This window comes from Gymnogyps californianus, chromosome 1 (genome assembly GCF_018139145.2).
Source record: "Gymnogyps californianus isolate 813 chromosome 1, ASM1813914v2, whole genome shotgun sequence".
NCBI lineage: Eukaryota > Metazoa > Chordata > Aves > Accipitriformes > Cathartidae > Gymnogyps > Gymnogyps californianus.
Window position 1 is genome coordinate 169,871,835 of NC_059471.1, and position 27,092 is coordinate 169,898,926.

The following is a 27,092-nucleotide window of genomic DNA, read 5'->3' on the forward strand; positions in this document are numbered from 1 at the left end:
GAGGAACAGCAGCCACACCGAAGGGAACTGAGAGCAGTGTACCGAGCCCTGTGGAAACAGAAAGGAAGCAGTAGATCATTTGAGAGAGAGCAGTATGTCTTGGCGTTGTTCCTTGACACCACCCCCGCTATCCCAGCCTCCTCTGCCCCTCCCACACTCACACATCTAAAAAGCAGATGGAAAATATTCTGCCAGAAGACATTGAAATACAGTGTTAGAAAGTTACTCTCTTAAGGCTGGAGAAAGTGATGGAGAACTCTGGCAGGCGAATTAAATTATTCATAGTCAGTGGCATTTTGGAAGGAAAAGCGGGAAGGGAATAGGAGACTGAAAGTTATAAGGATTGTACAAGAACCATCTGGGACATTGGAAACAGATGCACTTCAGCTTGCTACACTTCAGAGAGAGACCTGTGTGGCTAATACTGGGTTAAGGAGGCATTATCAGTCTTCCCAGTTTGTTTTCAGAGCTGAGCATACTCTAATGCTGCCATGACATTACGGTTATAACAGAGCCAACGCCGCCAAATCTGGCTCCCCCAAATGGATTTTACTCTCTCTAATGGCACTGAACAATGATGCTTAGATCCTGAAGCCACTGTGATTTATTTGTCTGCTGTGTCACTTTGTACACATACTAGTCTCATTTGGATTTTAAAGGTGTGACATGGCGAAGAGATGCTGATCAGTATCATTCTCTGTGCTTCAGTGATGAAACTTTTCTTAAAAACTTGTTTTTTCCCAATTTTATTTTTCCTTATAAGTCTCTGAAAGACTATGGGGCCTGTTCTTACAAGAACTAAGCTACTATACATTCAAAATGAAAGGTGCCTTTTCCTGGTATGACTCACTAAGAGAACTGCATTGCGTATTACAGAGGAATAACATTTAGAAATTAATCCAGTTCCATCCCCTAACTCTTTCATGGGGAGAGAAGGGAGGAGAGGAAAAAAGAACCACGTGTGAGAGAGAACAGATACCGCAATCAGTGTTTTTATGAACATCTTGAGATACCATGGTGATGAGCACAGGAGGTCAACCTGGAAAGGATATTTTCCTTTCTGTTATTTCTTCTGAGTTTTGGGCATATGATGTTGGCAAATATCTAATGCATTTTCCATTAATATATCTATCCCACCATGTATGTCTTTGTACTAAAGGTAATAGAAACCAGATGGAATCTGCCCACTTGAATATATGGATGTGCCTAGTACATACATGTATACATACAGATAGATACTAAAAAAGAGAAATTTGGTGAAAGCATGTCTTCTTTCCCTCTCATCACCAGCATTCTGAGTTTAACTCCAATAACAATGATCTTACTAACTTCCAGAATTAGATCAAGATAACATTGTGTTTAGATTTGAATACATACAAAATCAACTCTATACCAAACTCTTCAGAAGCGTTTGCAAGCACTTCTCCTCTCTGTTCCCCAAAACAGTACAGTACAGTGTGCTATGGGTTCTTCACTTTCTTGTCCAACCCGTGGAAATGAAGAAGCTGACATATGTTGCAGAAATATTCCAGGCATTGTAATTTTCCCATCCTCATAATCTCATATTGCAGGAAACCAGCATTTTTGTTGGAATTTGCAAATAAAACAGCACCTGCCACAGCAATCTAATGACCTGAAGGAATTGTGACACAATTAATCCTTTTGAGTTTTATTGTAGAAATCAGTGAAGTGCTTCAGTATCCTGTGGCATATTAGTCTAATGTTGTTTTCAGCATGCAAATTATTTAGGCCAGAGATCATGCTTTTGGTTATAAATCACTTAGTAAATTTGGGATACAAATGGAAAAATTATAACAAAACCAACAATAATCAACATGAAGCACCAGAAAGGAATCAGTAGGGAAAAGATAAATGGTTATCAGTAGGAATGTTAGACATGTCTGCCTGTGTGTAGATAAACACCAAGCAGATTGCTTGTTTAAACTTTCTTTTTTTTTTTTTTAATTTTTGCCTGAGGGGCACTGAATGTCTCTCAAGACTGATTGTAATGAATGTATTTGGCATAACTGTGTTTGCTACTTGAGGTAGCTCTTCCACAGGAAAGTCATTCAAATTATCGTTCCAAAATGGTGTTCCATTAAAACAAATATTGAATAGTACTTTTGTTGTGAGTTTGCACAAATATTTACCAAAAGAACTCTGAGCAGAATCTCTAAAAAAGAAAACCTAGCTATTTCACAATAATATAGTTTTTTAAAATATAAATTTCCTTTTCTTAATCCTAAAAAATAGGCTTTTGAGGTGAAATAAACCCCAAACAATATTTAACACTCAAAAATAACGAAGGATCACAAGGATTTCAAGTAAGAATAAATTTGTGATATGAATGCAGTTAGAAACTAATATGGACCTAAGTTTCCTAGTAATCTTTTTGCATGAGTACTTAGGAAATCAAAATTAGACTTTTCTTAATTTATTACTAGAATATGAAACACTTGCCTGTCCATTCTACTAAAACAGTTTTAGCACTCACACATATAAACAGACATATGTGGCATGTAAACCCTGTTTACAGATTGAATTAAAGTTAATATTGTTTGACTGGCAGAATATATTTATAAACCCTATTAATTCTTAATCTGTGTGCACATCTAGTGTCCTTACTGGCAATCCACGCTCAGGACCTGCAAAGCAGTCTGCCTGTTGTATGTTTATGCCAGGGCACGGCTGCCATTCACTGTGCAGAGAACATTGCAGACTCAATCTTTCAACATGCTAATTTTATTCTCTTGCCCTCAAAATGTAATTTTCAGCTAAATAACATAAATTGCTTACTATGTTTGCAGTAGCATTATCTTGCATAGGGGTAAACAGAAACTCGGAGGTAGATTGCCTAGCTGGATTTCTTCCACGGAAGTTAAAAATGTCATTAAAAAGGGCAAAGCTGGGCTTCTGCTTTCCACTTGCCAAATCTAACTCTTTGCCAAATCTTCTCCATGTGGAATAAGAAGAGGAAATTCTGCTAGGGTGTGACAGGGGGGACGGGCCTCCGAGGAAAGTACCCTGGGAGCGGGTGGTCAAGACAAACCAAGACAAAAAAATCTGGCGAGGGCTGAAGGAAAAGGCTTGCTTCGGGAAAAAAGACAGGACAAGCAGATGGTCCAAATGCTTAGGATGCCCGCAGCAAGTACTTATAGTAGAGGCTGAGCAAGTGTCTCTTTGTGAGCATCTCTTCTCATCTCACTCCGAGTGGTCTCATATCCACAAGGCATGGGAGCAACCTCACAGGGCAGAGAGACTTTGTGTCCTGCATGTAGTGTAGATCCATCAGAGCAGCACTATGGGCAAGCCCAGCATCTCTGCTGCGTTATATTGCCAAGAGAACAATTCTGGAGCTGCCCTGGCCACCTTCATTTTGATGATAGCTGGTGTGCTAGAGTGGAGCTCAAAAGAAGGGCATAAGAGTGAGCAGGTCAGGCTCATCTGGATGCCACTGTGCCTTGTACGAGTGGAGGGTGGGAGAGAAGATTTTCCAAGTTTTAATCAGGAGGATTGATTCCTCTCTAATCCAAATGTGCCCTCTGCTGAAAGAGCTGGCAGGTGAGGAAGAGAGAGACCACAGCAGGGTCTGATACTGGATGCAGAATCGTGTTGCTACTGCTTCTTTTGGTAAAGGTTTTGTTTTGGCATTTGGATGATATTGTGGCTTAGTGCCTGCAGCAGGATTTGAGCTTTTCCAGATTGGGCACACAGGGTGAAGCTGGTAGGGATTTTTGTCATTAAAGCGAGTGCGGCTCAGCAGCTTCCTGATGAGGGACTGTAAATCTTCTGTTGCTAGGGTCAGAGGAAAGTAACCATATGGAGACAATGCTGAAGGAAAAGGCAAGGACCCCGAGTCCCAGAACACCATTGTAAGAATGGATCTCAAACTACTACTGTCATGTGTATTTGAGATTCATAAAGGCACAAAACTCAAAATATGATCTCTTAGCTTTTCCAGGTTAATGTATAAAAATATATATAGTTTGAAGTAGTTTATTTGCTAAAAAAATATAGATAAATCTTTAAATATTTACTCCTAAGTACAATGGAAACAAATATGAGTTCTCATCTTGGGTTTGGCTCCTGCCTAAGCCTAGCAGTGCTTAACGCCCTCTATGGATAAAACTCAGAATCACAAAATAATTCAGGCTGGAGGGGACCTCTGGACATCTCTAGTCCAACACCTTACTCAGAGCAGGGTCAGTTCAGAGATCACACCAGGTTGCTCAGGGATTCGTTCAGCTGCGTCTGAAACCTCCAGTGTGAGTGCAGAGCCTCTTTGGACCCCTGTCCCACTGCTTGACTGTCGTCCTATATCCAGCTTGAATCTCTTCTGTTTCAATTTATGCCTCTTATCCTCCTGCCTTGCAACACTGTGAAGAGCCTAGCTCCATCTTCTTGATGACCTCCTCATAGGCACGGGGGGGATACTCTTCTCCAGGCTAATCAAGCCCCAATCCCTCAGCCTCTCCTCTGTTTTGTTTTGGTTGGGGTTTTTTTGGAGTAAGCTAATATTTCTGAGACTTCTGTGCCCTGGCAAATGGGGTTGGAATTGACCAGTGTGCTCAGAAGTCATTAAAGGGAACTGATGAACAAACCTTCAGATGAACAGAGTGGGACAGACCCTTTTAGAAACCTAGCTTGCAGGTTAAAAGAGGGAATAAAAAGGATCTTCTCTGGCTAACATTGCAAGGCTATTCAAAACGGATGAATCAGATCAGATCTGAAGCTTCTAAAAATTTGGGGCAGTGCTTAAGCAACACTGTAAAGAGAGGAATAAAGCAAAACAGCACGTCAAAATGCAGCTATGGGAATATAATCTGTTCGACCCTGAAGCAGTCATTTTGATGAAAGTCCAACTAAAAGATTTTTCATGGAAGCTAACTTTAGCTTAGTGAGGCTAATCACCTCTCAGTCGCTGGAGAGAAACAGGATCCCATAATGATCCTGCGTGCTCCACTGCCTCTGCCCTGGCTATAGAGGCAGTCTGGTGACACGAGCCTGAGTGGGCTAAGTCAGCCTTTGTGAATGCCCTACAAAAGCCCGTCTACACAGTTTCATGATGTTAGGTAAGCTGCATCCATGGCAGATTTTCCTGGCAGCCCAGTGGGCTGAAAACCGTCGACAGCAGAAGATTTAGCTCTAGCAGAGCTACTTCCTTTCACAAGTGTTGAGTTCGGATGCCTGTGACTGCCCCATTCCTTTTTCCTGTCTCAAACATATGTGAGGTGGATTACGGGTAGGAGAAGCTGTATTGCAGGTATCTCCTCCCACATGCAGCTATTTGGAGGAGACTGTGGAGAGAGCACAGGCACCATTTTGAGATGGGGAAGAAAGAGAGCAAAAAGCAGATTGCCCAAACCTGTTATATCACAAGACAGGCAAATGAGGCAATGTCCAGGTATCATCTGAGAAATCCCTGGCTCCTTGTCAGATATGCTCTTTTTTCATGGTACTACAACTTCATATACAAGCTCTGACAGTGCAGGCAAAGGAACTTGATGTCAAATAAAAACTAAATGGACTTGCAGTAGCACCAGCAGCAGGTCTTTCATCAGTGTCAGAGTACAAACCCTACCTTAATGAGTTCAGACATGCCTTGGCTGTGCTACAGCAATATTGACTGAGCCTCTCTTTTAATTAAATAAATGCAATATACAGAGAGAATTAGCTTCATGTAAACTCTTGAACAAACACCGAAAAAACCTCCTACCCTAGCCACCATAATCACTCTGATAAACTAGCTCCTTTCCTATAAAATAGACAGTGTGCAAACAGTACACAGTCATTCTTTATTTATTGGCAAAAGATTTCATGTGCCACCTTTACCTCAATGCCGATAATACAGTACAGTCAATCTTATTCACAGGCTTTGATATTTAGTTACCTTTTCCTAGCTGTGTTTGGAAGACCTGGGTGTAGTCACAGGTAGGTAAGTGGGTACATATAGATAAGTAGATAGATATAAACAGCAAAAGAGATGAGGCAAAGGATTTCTACTTTTTACAGTGGAAAGGAATATTAACCATCATGAATGCAAATACACACGTATACATCTGAGCATGAATTAAGCATAGTAGATTTGACTCAGATGTCATCCTATTCTCTAAATGTTTCCTTTCCAATGGGTCACTTACAACTGTTTAGATGCCTATAACACTCTTTTGCAATTTGCTTATTTTCTTATCAAGTGCAGCTTGGGGCATATTTGGATTTTTGCACAGCAGCGTTGGTATAGCATCCGTCAGCTGAATCAGCCCATACCCGTGGAGGTCTTTGCTGGTTCACTTATACACACTGCTCTTCCTGAGTTGCTTAGTTGTGTGACGTCAACTCCCTGGAGGCTAACAATGTCATTATCATTACCAGACAAAGACAGTTAGGTAATTTCGTCTGATGGGAGTGCAGATATTGACCTGAACTAATGTATTCTTATTTCCCAGAGAGATTTTGATTGCAGCGATGTGACATAGTAGGGTTTGCTAATATTAATCTAAAGGCTGTGTTCTTTTTTAGCAGAGAAAAGCTTTTACATTCACATTCAATTTCATCACTTGACATGTCTCTAGTCTACTTACTAGACTTGATATTCTTTGGCTGTTTAAAGACAAGTACAAGGTCTTAGTCTGTGTGTGCCTGTGAAATATTTTTGGCAACCTCTAATTTGCACATCTTCTGACCCTGCAGAGAAAATTACCAAGCCTATTCAAAAGGCTTTCTTTCTTCAGGACAGCCTAAGAAGACATACCTTTAGGGAAAGGACACTTGTAGCAGTGATCACATCTGATGCGTCTTGTGACAACATGCTATACGTATCTTACTCTGTTTTTTCATTGCTGACTGCTGGCAATGCAGTTGGAATAAAAAGTCCTTGCCTTAAAGAGATTACAATTTGCACACTTTATTGCAATTTTCTTGAAAAGCAGATATATGCTGTGAGTATAATAAGCATTACATAAACAGATTGTGGAAACATGCAAGTTTAATAGTCCTTCTGGAACATTCTGTGATTATTATAACAAATACATATATGCCAGAAGTACAACTCCTCCTTATGAAGGTATGAGAAAACTGCTGTCAATAGAAAACCGGTTAATAAATACTATAGCATAACTGTTTAATGATGCAGTCTGGGATTTTGTGCAATATCCTAGAATCTAAACTTTGGTACGTAAATACAAATTACTACATGCGTGTTGCAATAAATCTGATTTATGCTGAAGCTGGAGTCATACAACACTCCCTCCAGATGTTAAGAAAGCAAAACTAGCCAGCCCTGAAAAGGCAATCAGGCTTCACTGAGACGTGTAGCTTAGACAGTGCTATCATCCTCTACTAGCTATGGTGGAAACATAACCACAGAGACTGCTCAGCTGAGAAATCCAGACAAGCAGCCATTGCCATCAGTGGAAAACACTAGTTTCCAAACACCGATAAACTTGTTATGATTCCATGACAGCCTTCCATAGCAAAACATTTTAGTTGTAATGTCATGTTCTCCATTTGCAGTGTGAAGCCTTAAAAAAGCCAAAGGTTTAAGAAAAAGCTCAAACCATTTTATTTCTGTTTCAGCCACTACCAATTTGTATAAGTGTATAGAGAATGTAGTCTGACAGTAAGCATTACAGGCAGAAGATAATTAAATATAAACTATCTGTAAATAGCATATTGCCTCAAGTCATCGAGCTCTATTTCTTTTATTGAAATGCTGTGTAATGAAAGGTACATGCAAAGTACATTTTCAAAAGAAGGGATACTGGGTTTACTTTTCTTTGTCCAGAAAACTGCAGGAGAAGTAAAGCTGTAAATCAATGGGTGACCTAATATATTTACAAGGAATTTGGTATATCCCCTAGAGGCTAGACCACAAATGTCTTTTCACCCCAAGCATAGCAATAAAAATCACAAAGCCATGGTCACTTGTGGCTTTGTATGAATCGCTCTTTCTGCCCAAAAGCAAGTCCTATCTTAGCAAAAAGGCAACTGGACAACTACTACCTTGCTGAATAATGCCAGTTCCCCACTGCTGCGCTACCGCTACTTCAGAGCCCCAATCTCATTTTGCACACAAGAGTTCTTAATAAGAAGGTGTAATTTCTTCTTCATTGTTCTCAAGGGATCTGAGGATTTTTCTTTTCAAGCTGCCTTCTTCAACTTAACAAAAAGGATGTTTTATGTAGCAAAGGGGACTCCCTCGGTTTTTTAGCAGATAAGCTAATGCCTGTTGCAGTTGCTTACAGATAGGTTATAATAGGTTCACATCTCCAAATCAATGTATCTTCAGATCAAGTGAACTGTTATTTCAATAATCAAACCTAAGATCAGAACATTTCTCCAGTTTTAGTAGATTTTTTTTTAAGTTTTTACAGTCATGATGTTTTCATGTTATCTGCATAGTATACAATTCCACTTTCCTGAACAACTATGTCTTTGAACACTGCTGTAAAGTTTAATACAGCATTTCATGCTACTATATTCCACAATCTTTTGCCTTCTTCCTAGCTGTAACAACACTGTACTTATTGTAACCAACAATGATGACTGTATGAGTAATCATGCCAACAGCAATGAATCTTCAGTACATTTATCAGCCTCATGCAGGCTTAACTTAACATTTGAAACCAGGCAAGGTTTTACCAATTTTTTTTCTTTGTAGTTAATACAGAAACCATAATTAATGATTATGTAGCTGAGCCTCTGTAACATCTTACAATTGATCCTGTATTACACTGGCAAAATAAGAGGATAATGTCGCCAGCATTTACAGAGTTGGCAGTAAAATACTTGGCACTTCATCCCACTTGGATTTCATTTGACAGAATTTGCTAAAATGGCCTTGTTTAGGGCATAAGCTGGTAGAGTGGTTTGGTTTAATTAAAACAAATTCATACTCTTTTCCTTAGCTTTTAATATGGTTAAAGATAATTATATTGCTCCTTTTCTGTTGCTCCCAGATTTCAGAAAACCCCACAAGCTAATATTTTTACATACCTAAAGAACAATGCAGCAAAGTAATATATGCTGTAGCTAGGCTTCCCGTCCTGGTAACCAATAGGACAAAATTGTCATTGAGCAAAAAGAAACTCTTTCACTGCTGTGAAATTGATACACTATTTTATTCAGTTTTTATTGGGGTAGAATAAGAAAAGGAAATGTCAGTATGTCATCATTTCTTTGGGGGTAGTTTTCCAATAATTTTCAACCTAAGATTAACAAATATATGCATACATAAATGTGTATACTCACTCAATAAACCCTGCTAGTCTTTGACCAAAAATACTATTCACGCAGAATTGGAGTCTCCCAAAATATAGTGTGTGAATCAGATTAAACCTCCATAAACCATGCAATAAAAAGTGAAGCTAGTGTTAACTTGCATTTTTTAAGTCTATGTATACTAATGCTTCCCTGAAGATGGAAATCATCACCTAAATCTGTAGTCTGAGAGTTGTAAAACCTCTAACAGTGCTCTGCTGGAGTGGCAGACCCTTTCTTGGGGAGTTGGTTCAGGCTACCTCCATCTGTTACCTCTCAGCCTCGTTTGGGTCTGTGGACCCCACCTGAAAACTGCAATTTGAGGTGCATATGTTTAGATAAAGGTAGCTGTATGACAGAAGGATTCACAGAAGCAATTTTGCAGGACTATGACTATGATAAGAGGAAATGGGGTTATAGTTACAGGACCTTTTGCAGGCTGAAGCTTACTACCCTCATGCTGGCTGGCTGGGTACTTGCTGTTTTCCAAAAGCCACACCTCCATGGCTGCTGCTGGAGCTGAGGAGACCAGCGCCTTTGCGGGGTCTTAGTGCAGGCACAGAACACTACGGATGCTACTATGCACCACGTGGGCTTTCCTTTAGGGCTGGCTGAAAATATGAGCCGGGTGAGTGACCAGGTTTGTTGCGGCATATGCTGTGCTCTGCAGGCTGCATTGCAAGTGGAGAGTGAGGCTCCCTGGCTGCGGAAGCCCGTCGGTAGGAAGGCAGGGGATGAGCAACTTGTGGCAAGTGAAATGGTGACCTGTGAACCGGTTGGGAAAAGTGGTCCTTGACTTGTTGTTCTTGTGGAGTAGCTGAGTGACCGGCACGCAGGGAGAATAGAGGCTTTGCTGTTCAAGACAACTCACATAAATACAGGTTGTGCCTCAGCAAGCTAAATGCTGTGACCCTATTTTGCTGTGGACTTGCGCTTTGCTTCCTAGCACAGAAAGTGCTTGTACATATTTTACGGGTGCCATGGCTCACAGTGCAGAGAGAAAAGCCATGGCTGTGCTAACATGCAGACTGTAGCATTCCCAAGTGCCTCAAGGCTTCAATGTGCACTTTCTGGAAGGGTATAAGCAATCCCTCTGCAACAGTAAGTCAGTGCCAATGCAGCCTTGGGGCACTTGATTTCCTCTTATTTATAAGCAAAGCATTTTTGATGCATACCAGTTATCCATGTTCACTGCTTCTGGTTCCCTACCAGTGTCTGCCACAGACATAAAACGCCCTGGCTGTGTATTAGCGCAGCTTTCCTCACTGACCACGCCTGCGCAGCTCCCAGCTGCTTTTCCTAAGCTTGCTTCCCCAAATGTCCCCTTTGCTGAGGAACAGGTACCAATGCGGCACCTACAAATGAAAGAGCAGGGACAGAGGAAGGAAGACCAAAACAGCGACTAGGTGAAGTTAGTGGAAACCTTTCTTGAGGGTGAAAGGAATAAGGGGAGCAAGCACGGGGAATCAGGAAAAAAACAGTGGTCTGTGATGCAGGATTAGGACATCTCCATGTTAGCTTCCTGCTCAGCTACAGAGTTTCTGAGTGATCTTGAAAACATTGTTCAGCCTCTTGGGGCATCATAATTATTCTCTATTTTACGAGAGTTTTGAAAAGATGATTGTATTAAAGACTGTGAGCTGCTCAAATAAATAGCACACTGATAGGACCTGCCTAAGAGATTACTGTGGGTATTTAAGAAGAAGGATGAACCTCTAACAGAAATGCCCCTAGATCCTCCTCTGCACAGATCTGATCCTCTTCCCTCTACCCTGTACTGCCCCTTGTACTGTTGAAAACACCCTTTTTTGCTGTTATCCAAGTCCTGGGTTTTTTTCAGCTGCTTAGATTTCCCTGCCAGCCCTCCAAGACCAGTACATCTGCCTTCTGACCTGGTGTCCCGAGATATACACACACCCCTCCATTGCTTGGATCCTTCTCTCCCAGTTACAGTCACACGTATTGCCCCTCACCTTGTCGTTGCTGATGCTCTGCTCTAACGATCTTCCAAACTTGGAAAAGTACCATGCCCAGCAATCAACCTGTAGAGTTGCTTCTAAATCAGGAAACATCTTTTTTCAACAGCAAAAACTACAGAAGCTCTTAGCAGAGGTGGACAGGAGCAAGAAGACTCTGGATCCTTCAGATATCTAGCACAGGTTGAGTTTCAGAGTGTCTGAGGCAATATAGCATTAGTCTCAAGGGTGCACCCCCTGCATCTGCCAAATTACTGTAATGAAGGTTTACATTACTCTTCCTTCACGCAGCAGACCTTGCACTGTTCAGGCTCTTTGCAAGGATGTGTTTTCTTCAATGACTTTTTTGACATTGGTTCCCCCACAGGGCTTTTGGTGGATGAACTAACCCAAATCTTCAAAGAACCATACGGAGGCTGTGCCCTGACCTCAGCCCAGGCACTTCGGACCCAGCGCTGCAGTCTGTGCATTGCTGCAGCTGAAGGACAGGCAGGAGACACTTTCCAACAAGTCTCTCCAGCACTAGAGAAAAAAAAAAAAGAGGGAGAGCAGCTGAGGAAGCGGTGGTCTTTAACCACCATGGAAAGATTTGTCAGTTGTAATCCAAAATCCTAAAAATCAGTGATCCTGAAACTTTTTCAAACTGAGCAACAAGAACTCTCTTCCAAAATTCTTGGCCTCCCCCTTGCTTTTCATTATTAATTTACATTACAGAATTTGTTTGCTGTTCCCATCTTCCAAAAACACACATTTCAATTTACATTCATATTTTTCTTCTTGGATTATTTCCTTATCTCCCTAGATGTTCTACTTTGTTTGTTTCTATGCAGTGTGACTGCATGGAGATTTCTTTAATTAATTTTTATTTGCTTTCTTTTTCTATTTTTTGGATTCCCCGTTTTGCTGCTTCACTGCATTTTTCATCTTTGAGACTTCTAATTTCCTTCTACTCCCATTTATTTTTGTTTTCTGTATTTCTCCATTCACTTTCACTGTTATTACTTTTTTTATTATTGTTATTCTTTGTCTCTTTATGTATGTGTTTGCTTTCCGCTTTCTTGCCTTTCCTGTCTTTTTTTTCATGCTGGCAACAGGAATTGTTTATTCATAGCATGCTTCCATTAAAATATTGTACAAAGTTACCTGCAGTATTTTGTCTGATCAAAGTGTCAAAACGCTAAAAAGAACAACTCTGGATTATATCAGGTGCTTAAATAAGATCCACCCCTTTTATACCTGAAGGTTGATTTTTTAAAGACAACTTTTTTTTCCTAACTTATAGTATCAACTGTGTGGGGAAGAGGGACATGGAAAGGCTTGTTTGGTTTCATTTTATGTGTTTCAGGACAGTAGTCGATCCTTGGTTCATTTTTAATTTTTGGTTTGTTGCAAGAAGCTGATACAGGAGAGAGGTGGAGTTTGCCAGGACTGTGAGAACCGGATAAACGAAGGGGATTTAGCACGTTTGGGGAACCAGGAACACTGAATCTGGAATTTCAGCTCTGTCTTAAAATACTGCTACAGAGTTGCAGAGGAATCCAAAGACAAAAGGTCAGGTAACCTCACTGTTTGGAATAAACTTTTCCATTTGATGCTGAAATGACATATTATTTGTGCTTCAGTTTAGCATGCAGGTCGGATTGCTATTCCTCTAGGATATAAACTTATTCTTGTGTATGCGGAAAGTCAATATTCACTCTGAGTAAATCAACCACAATATTTACAACAGTATAGCCCTTTGACCAGCTCTAATTTAGACACATGAGGTTTTCAGTTACTGAATCTGATTCTTATATTATTGTGTTGGCTTTAGTACATCGTGATGCTGTCAACTGAAGTTATAAATGAGTTATAAAAGAGTTTCTGCTTCCTGGGAAACTCATATTTTCAATATTGGATCATAACCTACCAGAAAGAAAGCAGACAATTTCAAATTGTCTTGAAAGCATCATTTATTCTTTTTCCTCGACTTATGATTAATCACAATATTTTGTGTCACAGTTGATTTTTTTCTACAGTTTTTATGCTGTAATCTGGTCTGAGTATAATGTTGAGCCTATTATGAAGACGAGACTGGATTAAGTTCCTTCCAACCTGAATTTTTCTGTGATTCTTTGATTCTATGCCTTTTTAAAATTCACAATCCATTTCATAATGAAAAATGAAAATATTACAGACCTGGAAAGAGAATAGTTTGAATGTATGTAATTTTTTTTATATAAAAGCCCTCCTCCTGTCCCCTCCCCCAGGTTTCAGTGAAATCTACAAATTTATCTAACCATTTTTGCTTCCATTAAAGTTGTATTTTCCAATAGAAAGATATCCCTAGAAGCAAACACATATGTTATTAACCATAGCACTTCAGTTTTATCCCGTCATATGTAATCTGAGAAGCTGGAACCATTACTTCTTCTTACAGTTCAGGAATTGTAATTCTTCCTAAAATTTATGCTGTCTTTTCATATTCATAGCTCTTAGCAGTTTTGCCTGTCCCTAGCACATCTGCTAGGTAAGGGTATGTGTGTGCAGCAGCTAATACTCATGAATAAATAGTCATTTCAGGACTTATTCTGCATCTACTGACTTCACTAGAAGCAAAATCAGATGCTTCCGTTAGCATTTCATATAAAATGTCAGCTGCATATTATGTATGCATAGTTTGATCTAAATGCAGCTCCCATGAGATTTACCTCACTAGAACAGGGGCTAGCTAAGAGGTAGCAATACAATAAACTGTAGTGTGAAAAAGAGTAGCAAAACCAATGAACCTGATTTATAGAAATTTATTTTTTTACACATTGTTAAAAAGCCAGAACCAATATAATCAGTGATGGGGAAACTTCAAAAATTAGAAGCCTATTCTAATCCAAAGATCAGCTGAGTGTGTCATCTAAATGATTTTGTAAATATCTCATTCTGGTTTTCTCGTGAAATTGCCACATTTCTGCAAAACAGAGATTTAGTATTTCTAAAGACTATTTTCTTAACATTGAGATTAATTTAGTTCCTGTTTGGGTGAAAGTTCAGCTTAGTGTTTATCTTATTCAAAATGCCTCACTCATATCCTGGTAAACAAATCAAAATGATTGTGCATGAAACAAATCTATGCTGCAAGGAAAAAGTAATAAAGAAGAGAGATGCTGCTCAGCATTTGCAGAATCGCTAGGCTTATAATTTATCTGAGTGACATAGAGGGTGAGCTGAAGATTAGCAAATTCATGACAGATTCAAAAGAAAGCTGAACGTATTTCAGAGTGTGGTTGATGTGTACATTGTTGATGAGGAGACCTCAGGTCAAAATGATCTATGACGAATACTTGTTCCACTGACAAATCTTTAATGGAAAACCAGGAAAAAAATTATATCATCTCTGAAGAGATTCGACTAAAATGTCTTATGCAATAAAAAAAAAAAGAAAAACTAATATTGAAGATTAAGTGATAAACCCACATTGCCTTTCAATTTCTAGTGTATATAAGCTTTGCAATCGGTTTAATGGAAGGATATTCTGGAGGGCATGGAATTATGCCAGAATAGAGTCTGTGACATTATGTGAAATTTCCCTGCAATATTTTTCCTTGATTTTATTTTTTGTAAGAACTAAACCAAACTGAAATTGCCCTACACCTAAATCACCAATGTTCTCCTGCAGTGTCATGCTGATGTTCAGTTTTACAAACGTGTCAGACTGGACTGCCACAACAGTAAGCGAAGCCTTGGGGCTCCGCAGAGGACAAACTGGACCATCCAGAGTGCTGCTAGTGAAGGTGGAAGTAAAGAAAAAGCTTCTAATTGTTTATTTAGGGTTCAGAGGGCAGAAGAACTCCAAAGTTAAATTTGCAAGGCTTCAAAGAATCAGATAAATGCCTCTCCAGTAAGGCTTCAGTAACTACAGGAATTGAAACTTCCAATCCCAAATTAGAAGGCAGCATCCTCCCCCCTCCTCCTGTCACCTAAACTTGGAGGCATCTGAACTTCATTGGATACTTCCTAATTAAGAGTTCTTTTAGGTACCTGTGTCTTCTCCACATGCCCATTGTGCGTACGCCGATGGCTAGCACACACCCCACACCTGCTGAAGATCCCACTGCAGCAGAGGTATTCAACACACTTCCAAAGTAATGAAGGGAACCATTTCTCTACAATTGAGGAAGCAGAAGTAGATGTTTTTCGGCGGCAGAACTGTTGGGAAACATAGCCCTAAATTCTGCTGACTCTGCAACTTCAGCAGAGTCCAACCCACATATCCAAGAGACTAGCATAACCCTGATGGGATGAGCAGCCTGGGGACATGCTGTCTTTCCTGCACTGCATAGCAAAAAACTTGAGTGACATTGTTTACAGAAAATAATATCCAGGAGGGACTATTGGGGGGAGGGTGGGGGGGCTGGTTTTTGGGAATCCTGGGCAGTAATTCTCAATTTCTCACACTCTTATTAGCCAATGGACTAAAAACTCTAGAAAAGTCTTCACAGCAGGAGCTGGGACCAGAAATGTGCTTTTCAAGTTGAATATCTTATTTTCAGCACTCAAAACCATTTCCGCATATACTCTTTCTCTCTGGTTTGTGTTATCCAGTATTTATTTATACAGAATGGCTTAGCCTCACTGTAGCTTAAAGTCTGGCCTTGCCCAAGCATCATGCAGGCTGATGCTCAGGGCATTGTCTAGGGAGAAGGAAGCTGAAGCCAAAGAAGGCTCTGAGCATCTGGGCTTTTTAACCAAGCCAATACAAGGAGGCTGCTACCAGGTACAGTTCTGACAGCGAGCTCTGCTTCTTTTAAAAGAAAGGCTGGATAAATCTCTTCTCAGGAAAAAAAAACCAAACTTGTCTGTGGATTCAGAACTGATCAAAACATCCTGAAGTTTTGAATCTGAGGCCTGAACCACAAGGATGATCAGTATTTCAGACATTTCTCTTAAAACTTTGATGAGTTAATTCTAGGCATTCACAGGTTGCTTGCTGCAAAGCAAACAGAAGTGCCTGAGTCTCCCATGAAGTCTGTAGAGACCTTAGACTCCTCCATCAAGGTTCAGGAGCCTTTTAAGTGGATGGTAGGGCTGACGCCTGACACTTAGGTGAAATCCTAACTCATTTTTAGACATTTGTGTTATCTAGTGGATCTCTCTCTTTTAGGATTTCTGCCAAAGCAATTGAAATTAGGTGCCTACACTCCTTAGGTGTTTTGCAAATCCCGCTAGGCACATCTGTCAGCACAAAAGATGCCTTTGCAACTTTGATCATGGGTCTGCATCAGAGGATGAAAACTTTATTAATGTCCAGATGCAATGAAATAGCTTAAAGATCAAAATTGCTCATACTAAGTCCCAGTCATATTCACTAAGGAAGATTCACCTGTGTTTGCTATTTTTATTGTGTTGAAAACACAAAGTGTCTCTTCATCCAGAAAAATGCATGAGAATCTCCACAGAAATAAACATAGCATCTGGTATCGCTGACTTTCTGCCATGCTTTTATACAACCCTGCAGCTAGGATTGGCCTGGAAAAAGAAGGATGCCTGGGACTTCCTTTCCAGAAATCTCTGCTTGGCTGCTGCAGCTGCCCACCACCAGTTACCTTAATTTAGAGAAGCCTTCAAGGTTTCAGGACTGCCTTAATCTCCCATCGAACAAAACAGCTTCCTGAGAGAAGAACTAAGGCACCACAAGAGGGGCAAATGACATAAAATCATTCCAACAGCTTGCAGTATGTGGGCAATAGGGTATTCTCTCAGGGTATCTATGGTCTGAATTGATGGCTGCTTTGTGCCATAAGGTGGCATAAAGAGGAAGAGAGATGTGTCCCCTAAGAGCTGTAAACACTTATGTATGAGCATGAAGTGTTCTGTCTGTGAACGTTTGTGTCAATAAAGGAGATCTCTGAAAAATCTACAGAGAGTGAACTTCAAGGAGATGTAAGCAGGACCAGATAAACATTTAAATGAAGGTAACCAAGAATATCTGATGCCCCTGTTGTCATCTCTTTACATCGAAAATTTCTGCAACTGAAAGGAGAGATTTATCCCAACTCAGTGAAAATACAGAGCTACATGTCTCTGACCTTGTTTTATCCATGCTAGTTCTGAAATCCTGTGTGTTTCACCCAGCTAGGCTATAACAGAGTTTTAAGTTTGGCTGCTTGGGGGGGTTGTTTGGGGTTTTGGCGGGGGGGCAGGGGGAAGGTTGTGGCTTGGGGTTTTTTGCTTTAATGACAAGTTTTACCTCTGAGCCTTCTGTGCTATCCTCTGCTGTTCAGTAATTTCTCTCCTTTGTCATCTTGCAGGTTTGCCAGTGCAGGATTGATGTCATAAAATTTAAGGGCACTAGTTCACTTGCTCAGCTGGAGCATGGATTTTAGAGGAAGAGTAAAGCTAGTACAGATATCTAAGAGCTGAATAATAAAATGTCCCTTCATCTGTGTACTTAATTAGCTGCTTTCCTCATGATTACAAAGATTAGTACCCAGGAAGAGAGGAGCTTTTAGGTCTCAGCAGGTTAACTCCACACCAGAGGATTAGACAGGACCCAAACTGTGATGCTTAGTGTTCTCATTTCCAGGACAGTGCTGGCATCCAGTACTCGTCTATTCTGCTCTGCAGTGAGGTGAAACATTTGTGGGACTGAAAGCTCTGAGTTAATCCAAAAAGAGAGTCATTTTGGATAGATTTTGGCAGGTTGCTGAGTTAAAAAAAGGCAAATATGAATATGTAATAAATGAATTCTTTCCTCCTCCTGTGTTATCAGTGGTGACTATATTGCTTTGTCATACAACTGCTGCAAAGGCTAATCCTCCACACTTGCAAAATCTTCTTATTCTAACTGCCACGGCCCTGCTGAAGCCAGGGCTTATGTCCCTAAAAATAGGAGCAGGATTACTTAGGTTGCAGTCCACTGAAGTAGTTTAAAGGTTTCAGATGTGGAGCGAGGAGAGAAAAGAAATTGTTATTCTAAACTATCAGAGCTCAAAATTACCATTTTAATCAACTTTAATTAAAGACTTCATACATTCCCAGTACAAAGGCTTCCAGTATGAATGAATACCTACCCCCTTATGAAAATGAATCACCAATAAGGCACTTAACTCCTTACCTCACACTTTTCGTATCTGTCTCAGAACCTCCTGGCTTTAGTTTATTGATTTCAACCTTACAGCAACTGAGTAGGGGCTTTAAGGAGGACTTAGGCACTTGCAGCCATAATTGCAATCCTGACAATCCCTACTCACATATGGCCTAACCCAGGGCCTTTTGGGGAAAATCAGGCCAGGGTGAGCTTAAGTGCAGCCAAAGCTGAAGGCTCACCTTCGTTCTGAGCAGGCAGTCAGGAATCCGGGTCTCAGCTGAATTCAAGGGGCAAATAATAAAGAACAAACCAGAGGCAGAAGTGAGACCAAAGGTTCAGTAGAAGGTATCTGGACATGAAAACAGAACAAAGAAGCCCAGACAGTGGTTCCTAGCATTTGGAAATGTTTAAGAAGTTAAAAGATGTTACTGGGCATAACTCTACTTTGAGAAGTGAAGGAGGAAGAGAATAAAATTTGTGCTGGTCTAAAACACCCTCAGGCTTGTCAGGTCTCTGCAGCTCATGCCTAAGCCCTGTTTAGGTTCAGAAACTGGGCCTTCCTCTACTTAGTGTGCTTCCTCTACTTAATATTCACTATTTAACATGAGGTCTATTCTGGGAGGCTCAGTTGGAGTGTTCCTAAAACAATCTAATAGGAAACAACTGCTTCCAAGAAATAGTGGGAGCCACTCTTTCTTGCACAAGATGCAGGAGAACAAATGTCCCTTTGTTTAATAGCCTCACACTAGGAGGTTTTCACCCAGGCAGAAGGACCTGTGGTTCAATTCAGTCTTCAGATCCAGGCAAGCTGTATCTGCGAATAATGCCTCAACTGTGGGAGCACAGTCTGCTGCAGAGAGAAAATTATAATCTTTGGTTCTGACCCTTCTCTCCATTTTCTCTCTCCCATTTCTCTCCATCCAAGCTGTGCCACTGTATAGAAGGGGTTTGCTGAGTCAGAAAAAGAAGGGAAAACAACAGGAGAGAGAAAATGTTCTAGTCTAATGTTAAGACAGTTGCTTAGGATGAAGAAATCTAGAGTTTTGGTGTCTCTGATGCTGGGACAGTTTTTCTTTAATGTAAAGCACATAAATTGTTCTTTGGAAAAGAATATTGTAGCCCAGGACATCACCCTTCTAAACTGAGACCTGAACCTGGGTGCTCAAATCATGCTCTACATGACCCTCTTCGTCTCCTCTTTTTCGCACAGTAAACCTTGAATTTGGTGTCACTCACCAGTATGTTTCAGCTAAGGATGTGAAGGACGTCTCTTCCCCTTCACACCTCAGTGTTCAGGAAACTTACCTCTGAGATGGGAAAAATGATTTTGAATCAAAGAAGGTGCAATGAAAACTTCTCTTTCCTCAGTGAGTGCCCTGACTGTGAAGTTCATACAGGAAAGACAGGTTCTGCCAAATCTTCTTGGCTTTGGATGTGGATGAGGACAAGGGTAGCACCCAACTTCTAGCCCCTTGAGGCAGAGTCGGGAAGCTCACACGTGCTCCACAGTTTAGTGCAGTTAGGACCTGAAAACAGGAGAGAGACACTTTCTCATCCCCAGATGTCCCAGCTGCCCTGAGAGGACGTGCTGGCATGGCCAGTGCCCTCCAATCAGCTGGTGAGCCTACTCACTCGTCTACTTTCTTTCTCTTTTTTTCTTTTCTGTCCCCTCTCAGATATTTGTTATTACATAATTGCACATCAGTGGGAGTGTCATAAAATGCCATTCTCCGTCTCTAGTCTTCCGGTAAAGGCACTCTTCCTGCAGCAAATATTGTTGATTTGCAGTTCCCTCATGTTGGGGAGGCCTAGATGAGGGGCTGCACCTTTCCACTATGCCACAATGTTATTACACAGCAATAACAGCTCCCCTGCCACCTTCACTGCTCAGAGCAGACAGCACTCCCTTCTCCGGAAGACAAGTCTCAGCTTCCCTCCCTCCAAGGAGGTTACAGGCCCTGGGCATCAAAGGGACAGAGCACTCCTTGCTTCTCTGCCCTGTGTGGGAACCAGTGACGTCTCAGATTCACTTGACAGCTTGTTGTTTCTCTGCTGTGTAGCCCGGGGTTTCCCTCAGTTGCAATGAAAGGTTTCATGCCAAGGCTCACAACCCCCTGCACACACGGCACATGGAGATGAGGTACCAAACGCTGTGCCTTCATCCTCTTTCAGGAGATGGGTCCCTAAAGGCTAGGCACTCTAATTACTAAATTGCAGGTGTGGGGGTGTTGTTTCATTTTGTTTTGCTTTTATTCTCTCACATTGCCTCTCCTTAACCTTCAGCATAGATAACAGTACCTGAAAAACATTCCAATGCATAATAATTTGACTTTTTTTTTATGTTTGGCAGTCAGTTCAAGGTTCTTGAGGGCCTCAAGAGGGAGGCTCAGAGGCAGGAATGAGTAGGACTTCTGAGTCTCCTTTTCTGTTTGCCTTGGTCAAACACCAATGTAGACTTTATCCAAGAAAAGCCTTTGGTGGCAAGCAGTAGTGGATGGGGATAGCTCTGCTGAGTGAAGAGTTGCAAGTAGGTTTGTTCAGGGGATTTTTTCCCCACTGGCCAAGAAGAGTGAAGGCACTGTGCTCTAACCATAACATGGAGTTTTATTGTTCTTCACAAAGGTACCCTGTCAACCAAAGTTGTTGCTAAACCCGAGCTCCCTTTGATGAGTCCCTCCAGCTGGACAGACCCTGTCCCTTCTACAGCCAGTGTTTCCACCTTCCTCTCCACTGCACTCAGTCTTTCTGCCATGTTTGCGTAATTTGATTCCCACCATAACTGACAGAGCAGTTGGGAAGGTCTCAGTCACAGTGGAGACTGGCTGGAAAATGTAACCCATGGACTGGCAGACAGGCAGGAATTCTCAACTGGGACCCCAGTAGGCATCAAGATATAAATAGTCCCATGCTCCAGTCCAGGTCAGATGTGCTTCAGGAACCCTATACTTGAACAGTGAACAAGCACATAACTTTGATTTCCACAACTTTCTGTGCCTGGCAACTGCCAGCAGCACTGCCTATAGAGCAAACTCAAATATCATTTACCAGAGATGAAGCTAACATGTCTGTGGAAGTGCTATAAGGCACTAGTGTAAATAAAAAGTGTTAAGTATAATAGAAAATAAGCTCTCTCCCATAATTTTAACCAATTCCAGCAACTTTTTTCCTTCAGGTAGAGATTTCTAAAAATTATATTCATTGTGCTGATTTCCTTAGATAAATAATACTAAAGAACTGAAGCCAATTTCTAATAAATTAGTGGCATAACAATAAAGTAATGATCAGACAGATTTCTTAAAAATAAACCTTCATATACGGAATGTATATACATTCATTTATCTGCAAGCAAAACTTTTTACAAGGTAGACAATGGATAGTAGAACATATTTTTATTACAATTTGAGGAAACATGCCTTCAGCATAACTAATAACTCCATCAGATGAATGAAAATAGGTTTTTTAAAATTTCTTTTTCATTTCATGTATATTGTGGATTTTATTGTTTGATTTTTGCAATACTGAATGGAAGTGAAAAAAAATTAACTTGTATTTATTTAATTCACAAAATATAAGAGTCATGCTTCATCTTTTTCCTATTCCAGATACTTCATATGGCTCTCTTCCTGTCTTCACCAAACAGATTATGTCGGTTTGACTACATGCAAAAATCCTTGGCTAATATTTGTGACGTTGCGTGACTACAGGAAGTACCTTAGGTCTTGTTGCTTTTCCCTTTTCTCCATGTGGTCTTTCATTTATTTTTATAACTTAATATTGTTCCCAGTTGTGTCATTCAAGCTAAGTCTTCTGGGATCTGTTGATATCATGGTGATGTATGACCTTGTAGAATTACAAATTATGGATTCACATGGGATGGTCAAGTGCCCACAGTTTAATTTTATGAAGTTTTTCACTTCAAAAATTACTTTCTAAAATATGATAGCAGATCTTCATTTTCTTCCTGACAAACCTCCCAAGCTGGGAATGCAGTTCTTTCAGTATTCTACACTGTCTAGAGACTGTACTTAAGACATTTGATACAGAAATCTCCCCTCTGTATCTATTAAGCCGTCACCAGAAATTTTCTCTCTCTAGTAGCCTTCTACTTCAATTACTCACTTTTTTCTCATCAACAAACTGCATTGTTGATACTACTTTGACAAATGTAGTAAATAACCATACATTGCATAAACAGTAACTCAGTTTCAGATGCATACAACAGGGTATGCAAACAAACATGCAAATGTACAACCACTCATGATGATTCCTAAATGGTTCATAAGCAGAGGTCATGGGCCTGCCATTGGATCCCTTCAAGTGATGCCTTGCAACTTGTAGATCTGATGATTGTAGAATTACTGTCTGCTTACAATTAAAATGATTATACGCCTACAGAAGGACCTTTGGCAGTGATGGACTCAGTTCTGATATGTACCATAGGTTTCCTGCATGATTTTTAAGCAATGTATGTACTCTTTCTCTGCATTAGTTTCTACAAATTTAAAAAACAAAACAAAACAAACCACAAAAAACCCCCTCACAAACTAGAAATGTCTTTCCTGTCTCTTCTGATTGGAATTTGATCTCTGTGGGACATGCATTGCTTCTGAGCCTTGCAGGTATGCATTTACCTTCAAAAGGCCAAAACTCCTTTAGAGTCTCCAGGTGCTGCTGTAGCACAGACAGTAATTTCTAATGCATATAAAGGATTTTGAACTTCTAAAATGTTATAGAATTCTCAGTGTTCACAGGCTGACAGAGAAGGGGTGAAAAACAAATGTTCTAACAAACTTTCCAGCCTTTTCTGACTATTGTTATTTTTCACTTCTAAGACCTTAACACTATGGTAGATACCGTGTGGCTTTTTCTGTCTTCAAACTATTGACAAGAATGGCAAAAATTATGTTTCTGCACACTTAAAATTTCTTTCATCCCACCCCAAATGAGCAGCTAAAATTTGTTCTTTCACCATTTTTTAATCTCTGTGAGGCATCTCAGGCTACATGCTGGGATAAAGCTTGGGTTCTCAGATGATAGAATGTCTTACGTTCTCCAACTATTCATCATATTCCTCATAAGGTTTTATTCAACATCCACCTATAAATACCCTTACCCTTTTTTTTTTTTCCACACCCCCTGCCATTCTGCTGAGAAGTGACCATCTGGTCAATAGGGTCAATCTACAGCCTGATTCAGAATCTCCATGTGCCAGAAATCATATTATATGCTCTTTGTCAGGAAACATGATCTAATCATGGGATTGGAATTGGTGCTAGGGGCTATCTAATTCATCACTCTGTCCAAAAGTAGGATTAATTTGTTTTATGATGCTCAAAATAGATATTTGTCTAGCAAGTTCTAAGAGATCTCCAATGATGGAGCTGCCACAGTCTTGCCAAAAAACCTATCCTGTTGTTTTCATGGATACTAATGAAAAATGTAAAGCAAAGCTCTAACCTGATGATTTCTAAGAGAACGATCAGGTTATCAGATGGTTGTATATAAATTCCAGTCCTCTCTGAAAGTATGAAAATGTGCTTGTGTTTCACAGTAGGTGTGCAGATCTATAGTGCAATAAAACTGAAGATACAGAGGCCATGCTTGTGCATTTGAGAGAAATCTAGGAGAAATATTCACAATATAAAGTTTTCTTAAAAAATTATTTAGTTCTGTTTCACTAGTTAAAATATTAAAACACTCATCAAAATGGTGAGACATAGATCATCCTTTGGACCTATAATAACTGTGCAAAGAAAAAAAGGTAGAAATTTATCCTTTTGTATTTTTTCACAATACCAAAATATCTATTTATCTATTTGAGCTAAAGACCATGTGCAGCAATATAATGACGCTTTTACATGAAATAAATGCATGAAAATACATGGCTGGATGTAGTACAGCTTTCATGCTGTTCATGGAGGACAGATCAGGTTATGAAAATGAAACAGCAGTGAAAAACAATGTTTATCACTATATGAATTCTGAATAAACCTCATGAAACCAACAGTATAATAAAAGCATTATTCATCTTACATGTACAGAACACGCCAACTCTGTTATTTTGTTTTGCCTGAAGCAACTTTAAACCTGAAAGAAGAAGAAATCAAGTAAAGCAAGAAATCATACGGAGAGGTAGTGGTCACATGTTATCCTTACTGTTCTGGCAGTGGTTTAACAATGCTGAAGCATCTGCTGGTCAGCTCCATGAACATCTCTTTTTTCAGAACAGAAAGACAGGTGGGGAAAATTCTCATAATCACTCACATTAAAAGAGACCCCGGAATATAAACTCTTCTCTGAGGGTTAATCATTTCTTCCTCTACATCTCCTACTCTCAGTATACCCATGTATTATGATATGTGTTGATATGAGCATCTCAACATGTCCTCACAGTCACAATACTGTGCAATAGAAGCTTAACATGCTTTGGAGAGCAATGTAATTTGGCATTTCAAGTTTTATGGTTTGCATACTGATCTCAAGCCTAACAAGCATATGTCAGTAAGGCTGCAAAAATAAATGTGAATGACTTATGAATATAAACGATTTAAGAATAAATGTTTATGCAGAAAAGCTTTTTCTAGTCATATAAAAATTTAACATGTACAGTAAGCTACTTCTTTTATTTCTTATTCTTTTACTTTGTTCAGAAGTTTTTTAATTGTTTTTCTTCTCTCATTATCTGCATTTCATTTGAAATATAATAAGATATCTTCAAATCTAAAGTCATAAAACTTAAGATAGTATTTGCCCACCTAGGCACTTTTTTATAGTAAGAGCTATCTGCCTTCTCACATCTTTAGTTGAGATTTACTTTTCTCAGTACTCTGAAAAAGCATACATATGTTCTGAAAATAGTGATTCTGTGTAAAGCTCATCTAGAAGACTGGTTTTGAATTTGAAAAACATTTTTAGAATACTTTTGTGGGCAGGAGTTCAGTAGAAAGCAATAAAAATACCACATTGATTTTAGAAATACGCTTAGAAAGCTGAAGAGTAAGACTGATAAAGAAAGAGTGGAGTAGATCCACTTTTAGAAAGAAAAGTACAGTGTTCTTTTATGATAAAAATGTAAATTAGTTAAGACTTTTGAGAGCAGTAAGTGCTAATAATAGGGCAGTTAGAGATAACAGCTGCTTGTAATAACCACTATTTCGTATGTGGTATCCCAAGTACAAGGAACAATAAACTCACTGAAGAAAAAACTTGTCATTTATTTCTGGTGCATTTAATAGTTTAGTTCCTTTCCTTTTGCTTTAAGTTATGGTTCAATGGCAGTAATTTAGCTTTCATCAGCTCTTTAAACTTTCCCTGAGTAAAAATCTTGTTGCTATTGCAAATTTTAAAACTCAGTTTATAAATCCTGAACATTTTCAAATTATTCTGGTGGTCTGATAAAAATTTGAATGTTTTGGACATTACAGAAAGAAAAAGAGTTGAAATTTGGCACTTTTGGCAAATTTTTAATAAATTGTGTCTTCTTTTTTTTTTCTCTAGAAGATGTTAAAAGTATCAGGTTACTGTTCTTAAACCACATTGTTTCTCCTCTTGTGCTTATACAGTGGTAGAGCTTGGCTACTTCAATCTATATACATTTTTAGAAAACATTGCCCAGGCCAAAACTTGTGCCTATTTCTCTCATTTCTCCTGAAAACTTCTAGAATTCATTTTCCTTATCATTGACTGAACTCATGAACCTCAACAAAGGCTGGGGAAAATCAGAACTTTTTAAATTAACTTAGAGAAGATCCTGTCCATGGCTTCCTTGTTACTGCAGACCATCTCCAGATCACATTTAACTCTTGGTAATCTTATCTAGTGCCTGACAGTGTCTTATGGGGTGACTAAACTATTATAGATATCCTTATCTTTTTAAACTGTTCTCTTCCTTATACCTAGCCCCTCACCTTGAGCCAGGAATAGACTTGAGGGCTCATCGCTGCTCAAATGGCTGGTTAAGTATGCGGTTGTGTAACATACTGCGGCAGTGAGAGTCAAATCCTTCACCAGGGGTTCAACTGTGAAGGGATGGGCCGCAGCTAGTTTGGTAGGGTTCAGTAGACCTTGCTGTTAAAAACACCTCCAGTGCATAACCATGCCATTCATGCTCAGTTTGGTGTGTGGGTGGTTCTTCCTCCTGCTATTCCTCTCATCCTTTGCTTTCAAGTTCAAATCAAGAGGTCTTGCTCTGTCCCCAGGCTCAAATCTCAAACCTAATCTGAACATTCAGGGACAACACACTGCTACAGCTGTGAATGGGCTGAAGATCATACCTGTAAGCAAAGGCTTCTACCATTGCATTTAAGGCTCTAAGCCTCCAGGGTCCAAAAATCAAGAAATTAAAGAAGACTAGTTGAAACATTTTCCTTGGAAAAAACTGCACATTCAGTGTTCTGCAGAAATACGCAGTTCTGTCAAAGCTTTTGACCAAAACAAGGCAGCCTAGGAGAAGATCTGCCCCACTCATCCACCTCTCTGCCTCTCCCTGCCTGCTTCCCCAAGTGCCCCAGCTGGATGCCAGGGACTTCTAGGCTCTGGATGCCCTGCCATTTTTTTCCCCAAATTGCCCATCTGACTTCTTCCCGCAACAGTGGCACTTCCAAGGCTTCTGCTCTCCACTCCCCCCTGAGAATGGCTCTGAAAGGTGGCTGAGCCCGTGGTTCCTCTAGTTAGCTGCTCCTCACGCAGCCAGTCCCCCACTACCCCAGCACAGGCTGGGTCAACACGAAGAACCGAGTGGCCAAATGGGTTATCCATGCTGGACAGCAAGCCTGAAAGTCTGCATTTAGGGGTGC